At 44.0% G+C, this 5,918-nt stretch overlaps 1 protein-coding gene across 5 annotated transcripts in view; it reads left to right on the plus strand.

Moving 5' to 3' along the window:
- Positions 1-5,918, plus strand: part of Nbas (NBAS subunit of NRZ tethering complex) — a 386,817-nt gene that overhangs the window by 289,164 nt on the left and 91,735 nt on the right. The window lies entirely within an intron of this gene.

A 5,918-nucleotide genomic window follows, 5' to 3' on the forward strand; every position in this document is an offset into this window, starting at 1 on the left:
CCCTTTTCAGGGTCATGTTTTAGCAAATTGACATTGAATGGTCCTTCTCCAAACCCTTCTATAAAGACATCCTTGTTTCATGTGAGTAGTATGTGTGCATTCATATACACACATATACAGATGCAAGCACACTTTTGTGTAATTCTACTATCTGCTCTCTCTATTAACAAGATGTCTTCTGGGAATCAGAGAGAAGGGGAGTTCTAGAACAGAGGCCTATGCTGGCTGCAGAAGAGACCTAAGAAATAGATATAAAGATATCATTGATAAAACATTTCATTAATGACAAAGATATCAAATGTTACATTTGGCAGCAGTCATTGAAAAACCGTCACCTTTGACCAGATGTTTTCTTTGAGTACTGTAAGAGTGCCTGCAGAGATTGTGGAATGGCCACTGTTATCACTGTTGCCTGGCAGGACCTTGTGGGATGCCAGAATGAAGTACTCAGGGGTCCATCTATTGGTATCTTCCTGTCTCCTTGCTGATGGGAATGCTTCATGGTTTTGTAACCTCATAAGAGGTTGGTGAGATGGCTCAGCAGGTAAGAGCACCAACTGTTCTTCCAAAGGTCCTGAGTTCAAATCACAGCAACCACATGGTGGCTCACAACCACCCGTAATGAGATCTGACGCCCTCTTCTGGTGTGTCTGAAGACAGCTACGGTGTACTTATTTATAATAATAAATAAATCTTTGGGCTGGAGTGAGCAGGGATTGAGTGAGTGGAGTGGGGTCTACCAGAGCAAGCAGGGTTGACCAGAGGGAGCAGAGGTCCTAAAAAAGTCAATTCCCAACAACCAGATGAAGGCTCACAGCTATCTGTACAGCCACAGTGTACTCATACATAAAATATATACATAAATCTTTTTTAAAAAAACAGAATTGAGAATTATGTTGAGGTTTTTCTTAGCCTGTTTTTTACTGGAAGCCAAGGAGTGAGGAAGGAGAGTGAGCTGAACCAAAATCAAGCTGTGATTCTCCAGCATGCCCTTAGTCCTCTACTTGCCTTAGTTGCTGTTGAGTCTCCCTGAGGACCTATCTCTTGAAGAATAAGACAATGAGTGTTGTTCTCTGTCACACACCCATAATTAGGATTCCATAGGTGAGTGTTATTCTCTGTCACACACCCCTGGTTAGGATCTCATAGGTAAGTGTTGTTCTCTGTCACACCCCTGGTTAGGATTCCATAGGTGAGTGTTGTTCTCTGTCACACCCATGGTTAGGATTTCATAGGTGAGTGTCACCTCTCATTGTAAAATTTTTTTATCTCAGTGAATGTGTCAGAACTGCAAGTAGAGCGGGGACCACAAACTATCAGCTCCTCTGCAGCCCCTGCAAGCACCATCCAAACCGAAGAGCAAGGGGGAACTAAGTAGTGCCTGTGACCTCCACATGAAGGGCCTCTGAGCATGTAAAGTGCTGCACCATGCTAAGACTCCAAACTTAAAACTGCTGGGCAGTGTTCCTGGGGCCATGAGGCTAGGACCAGCCCTCTGCGCCCATCAGCTTGAAACTAAAAGCCACATGTCTAAAGTGCTTACAAATTTCACTCACTTTGTGGAGACCCTTACATTTAGAAATTCTGTGATGAGACTCTATCCTACGGTGAGAGTGAATATATTAGGACAGCCTGCCTGTGCCCCTAACATGTATGCCACAAAGGCTTAATATCCTCAGACATGGTACCTGCTCCAAAAAGCTAAATTCTAATAGACTTTATCACTTCCAACTTTTAAAGATTTTTTTTTTTTTAGGTAATTTAGCTTTTACATTCAGTTGCAGGAACTCAACAGTAAGATCTTTGATGCTTGTCAACCCATTTTCTCAAGGGACTGTCTGGTACAGTTGCAGTACTGACCAGGACCATGAGTGATGGCGTGGCCCACTGACCTTGTTTCATATTTCACCAGCTTTCCTATTCTGTGTGTCTGGTTCTGCAGCACTGGGGCAGGTAGATCTGTGAGAAGAGCTGCAAATTCAAACCATGGAGTCTCTATGACAAGGGCACCCATTCTGCCCTCTGTGGTCTCAGAAGTCTTGGCAACACTCTTCATCTCTTCATCTCTGTAAATTTGTCATTTCAAGAGGATTAGATAAATGAATATGCAATTCCCATAGCCTGTCATTGCTCTCTAACACTGGGAAAGGGCCATGTCATACACTCCCCAGAGAAGAGCGTCAGGGGGCTCTGCTGTGTCTCCTGGCTGGCTGTTTTTTTAAATAAACCATGGTTTTTGTGTGAAAACTAGAGAACCTGTGCTGCTTTTTTAGTTTCTGTCCCTTTGATGCTTTTTTTTGTTTTTGTTTTTTTTGTTTTTTTTTTTTTTTGTCCATTAGGAAGGGCTAACATCAATAACTTTAGTTTTTCCCTTAGTGGTTGTTGATAGTAGTTCCTGTTGACATTAAAAAAAAAAAATACCATCTGGCAAAGGTGTCCTCTGATAGCAGTTGGTCCACACAGTGAGCAGATCTGAGAGGAGAAACCCCGCACTGGTTTGCTGGCAGTGTGGGTTATTTTGCTGTGCATTACCAGATGCTGACAGCCTTACAGCCGCTTGCAGTTAGAGGGAGACACTTAAGTGCTGATGCGGAGATGGCTGGCTGCTGCTTTCCCCTCCACATCATGACCCACTGCTCCCTCCTAGCTTCTGGAATGGCATGCCTCTGGTCTTTAGCACATGGCCTTATACAGATGGCCAGAAGCCTCTCCCTCAGGCAGGAAACAGAAAGTCTTTCCTGAGATGACACTGTAGATGAATAGTGAAAGGCCTTCATGCTAGTTCACTGGGTGAGGTCTCCATCATTCTCCATGAAATTGAGAGCTCACTCACGTTGTGTCCTTCGCCAAGAATGCTTTTCCTTGGCATGCTTGAAGTTTCATTTCTACCTTCTCCTCTGTTCTGGTCAAAACTCCCCAAACTCATTTCAACAGAGTTAGCAAATATGTATTTTATTATTCTTGAGAACTGAAATTGTCTTTGTTTAATGTTCAACATGCCTGGTAGCTCCCGTTCCTCACTGTGTCCTCTTCTTGCTGCTCCCCTGTCCCTCTGTCCCCAGCCCATATCCCAGACTCCTAGTGTAAAGAATAAACCATGTTTCTGACCTTACCAAGGGCCTCCCTCCTTTAAGAGTGACTGTCTCTCTCAAGTCACACTTATTCTCAGGTGTGGCATTAAGCATGATCCCTAACTCTTCAACAGCCCATCTTTGCTTACTAATCCTCTCCAAGTGCCTTCCACTTTCCCAGGTGAGAACACAGAGACACTGAGTCACAGAGCTAGTGAGCAGCCAGTCCTAACATTCAGTGATGCTCAGTCATACTGAGTCATGCTGAGTCACACTGCCTGCTTGTTGTCCTTAGCATCATCATCATCATCTAAGGAAAATGTATTTCAAAAGTTACCTCCAAAGAAATGAGGCTGTGAAATTGCCATGAAGTATGTAGTGTGAACACTGAGAAGGCTGGGAGCAGAGCTGCTACTGATACAGCCATCTGGATTTTCCTCCTAAGCTGTTCATCCACCCAGGCCAAGGCTGAGCATGGCTGGGGCCGGGCCTCTCCCATACCAGAGGGCACTGTGCCATTGTTAACCTCTAAAAAGGCTCTTGCCCTTTGACTTGTGCACAAGGTCCTTAGTCCTGCCTCTCAGTTGCTCAGAGTGCACAGGGACCTTCTTTTCAGGCCAGCCTTTCACAGGTCCAGCCAATCGGATGCTTCCATTTTAGCACTGAGACACCAAAACTAGGCAGGTCATCCTGTGGCCAATGACTGGGCTTAAAAGTGCTCAGGAGGACCTATGTGGGTTGGCAAACTTCATTAAAACAAAGGTGCCTATCTCTCTTTGTCCCTTCTAACTCCTCATTTTCCCCTAGCTTCTCCCTAGCTTCTCCCTAGCTCAAGTCACGTTCACACTGGATTCCCCTTCAGTGTTGCCTCTATATCCACAACTCAAGCTCACACACTTTCCTTCTTGTCTTGCTGTATTGTGATCATGGGCAGATTGGGGGAGGGACTTCATGTCCTTGTCTATAGAGCCCTTCTTTGCCACTGATTTTCTAAGTGTATTCAAACCAGTTTAGATTAAAGTGGTCCAGTGACAGAAGTACCTGAGGGAGGGCCTCCCTCCCTGGGATTAAACAGTACTGCTGGCAGTGCTCTTCCTGCTCTTTTGGTGAAGCTGTTTTTGCTCAGAAATGTGGACATTTCTGAAGGTCGGAGCACAGTTCCTTCCCCACTGTCACCAGCTCTCTCCTGTGCCACTGTCTGATGATAGAAAGTCTGCAGCAGCACCTCAAGGGGCCTGACTGCCCCTCCCACGCCAGAGAGCTGCCGTCCCCCTTTATTTGAACCTGTTTGACTTCTGAGCAACCAGTTCTGAACAGCGCTGTTGTAGGCAGCCGTAACAGTGGGTTGTTGTAGGCAGGCATACTGAACACCTATGTGCTCAACCCAGTGCTGTGTGAGGAGTGAAGACATTTGCAGGGTGCCTATAAAGATGAATTATGTCACCATCACTCTAGGTTTAAAAGAAGTGTCTCTAAGAAGTGTCTCGAGGACAGGACGATTCCAAAACAGTGACCTAGAGCCCAAAGTCTAGTACCCAAGTGTGTTCGCAGCCTTGACCAGACTGGATTTTTCAAAGGTGCTCTCTCTGTTTTGTTAGATCATAACAAAATGATCTAACATCATTAGATGTGATTTGGACAAAGTGCTTAGCTGCTTTGCCCCAAATAAACCCTGGGTCTGCTGAGAAACTGGGTTAGTGTGTCATGTTCAAACAGGACAGAGAGGATCTTGTGTGGGTGTTTGGATTTGAAGTAGACATTTGTGTTACTCTTTTTCTTCAATTGTACATTAATATTTTAAATAATTTATGAAGTATTTGTGTATGTGAAAAAGAGGCAAATGTCCCCCTAAAGTAAACAGTGGAATATTACTGAATGACCTTTAAAGTCACGGAGATGAGACCCCATGCACATTATGCTGCTGGAGTGCCGTTTACCTCATTACTGTAATTACTCTTAGCTTGATGGAGATCCATAAAACAGAGGCTTTAATTCAGAGAAGGAAAATTATATATTGTTGAGAAATGAACTAAGCAGATAACTTTTTAATAGTTGGAAAATAGAAATAGTCTGTGTCTACATCTATACATTTTTCTCCCAAGATCTGCAGAGTGTTATGTAGTGTCAAAAGCTGATCACAACATGGACACACAGAAGGACATGCTTTTCATCATGTAGTAAATATTTATTTTTTTCCCTTTTAGAAATTTTTTTATTCCCACTTGTCTGCTGTAACAGCTGTAGCTAAACCATCCAGCAGGCATTGTGCAAGGCATGTGAGAGATTGCATTACTGTCAGACTTCATACAGAATGCTATTCTGTTAGGAAAGTTGAGTTCAGAGAGACCCGCCCTTGCAAGGCCTCAGAGATGTTAGTCTACAGATCCAGGGCTACAGATCTATTTCCAACCCGAAGGCCTGGCTCCCATTTGTACCACCAGACTATATCTTACCCTCTTTCATTTGTTTAGTGGGAAATCAGCCAACCCTTCTAGATTTGGCTTATGCTTATATAAGACAGCCAAACTGAGATTCAGAAAAACTTACTGTTTTTTTTTTCCAAGACTAAATACCAAGATCAAAGTCAATTGGAGAACTTAGAGCTCGTATTAGATGTATTTTAAAAGTATGAAAATTACACAGAAACACTTTTTGGAGAATTTAGCTGTGTGGTAATGGTGTACACCTTTAATCCCAGCACTCGGGAAGCAGAGGCAGGTGTATCTCTGTGAGTTGAAGGCCAGCCTGGTCTACAGAGAGAGTTCCAGGACAGACAGGGTTGTCTGTCTCAGGGGCAGGGAAAAAGAGAAGAGAGAGAGAGAGAGAGAGAGAGAGAGAGAGAGAGAG

This window comes from Mastomys coucha, unplaced genomic scaffold (genome assembly GCF_008632895.1).
Source record: "Mastomys coucha isolate ucsf_1 unplaced genomic scaffold, UCSF_Mcou_1 pScaffold6, whole genome shotgun sequence".
NCBI classification, from domain to species: Eukaryota; Metazoa; Chordata; class Mammalia; order Rodentia; family Muridae; genus Mastomys; species Mastomys coucha.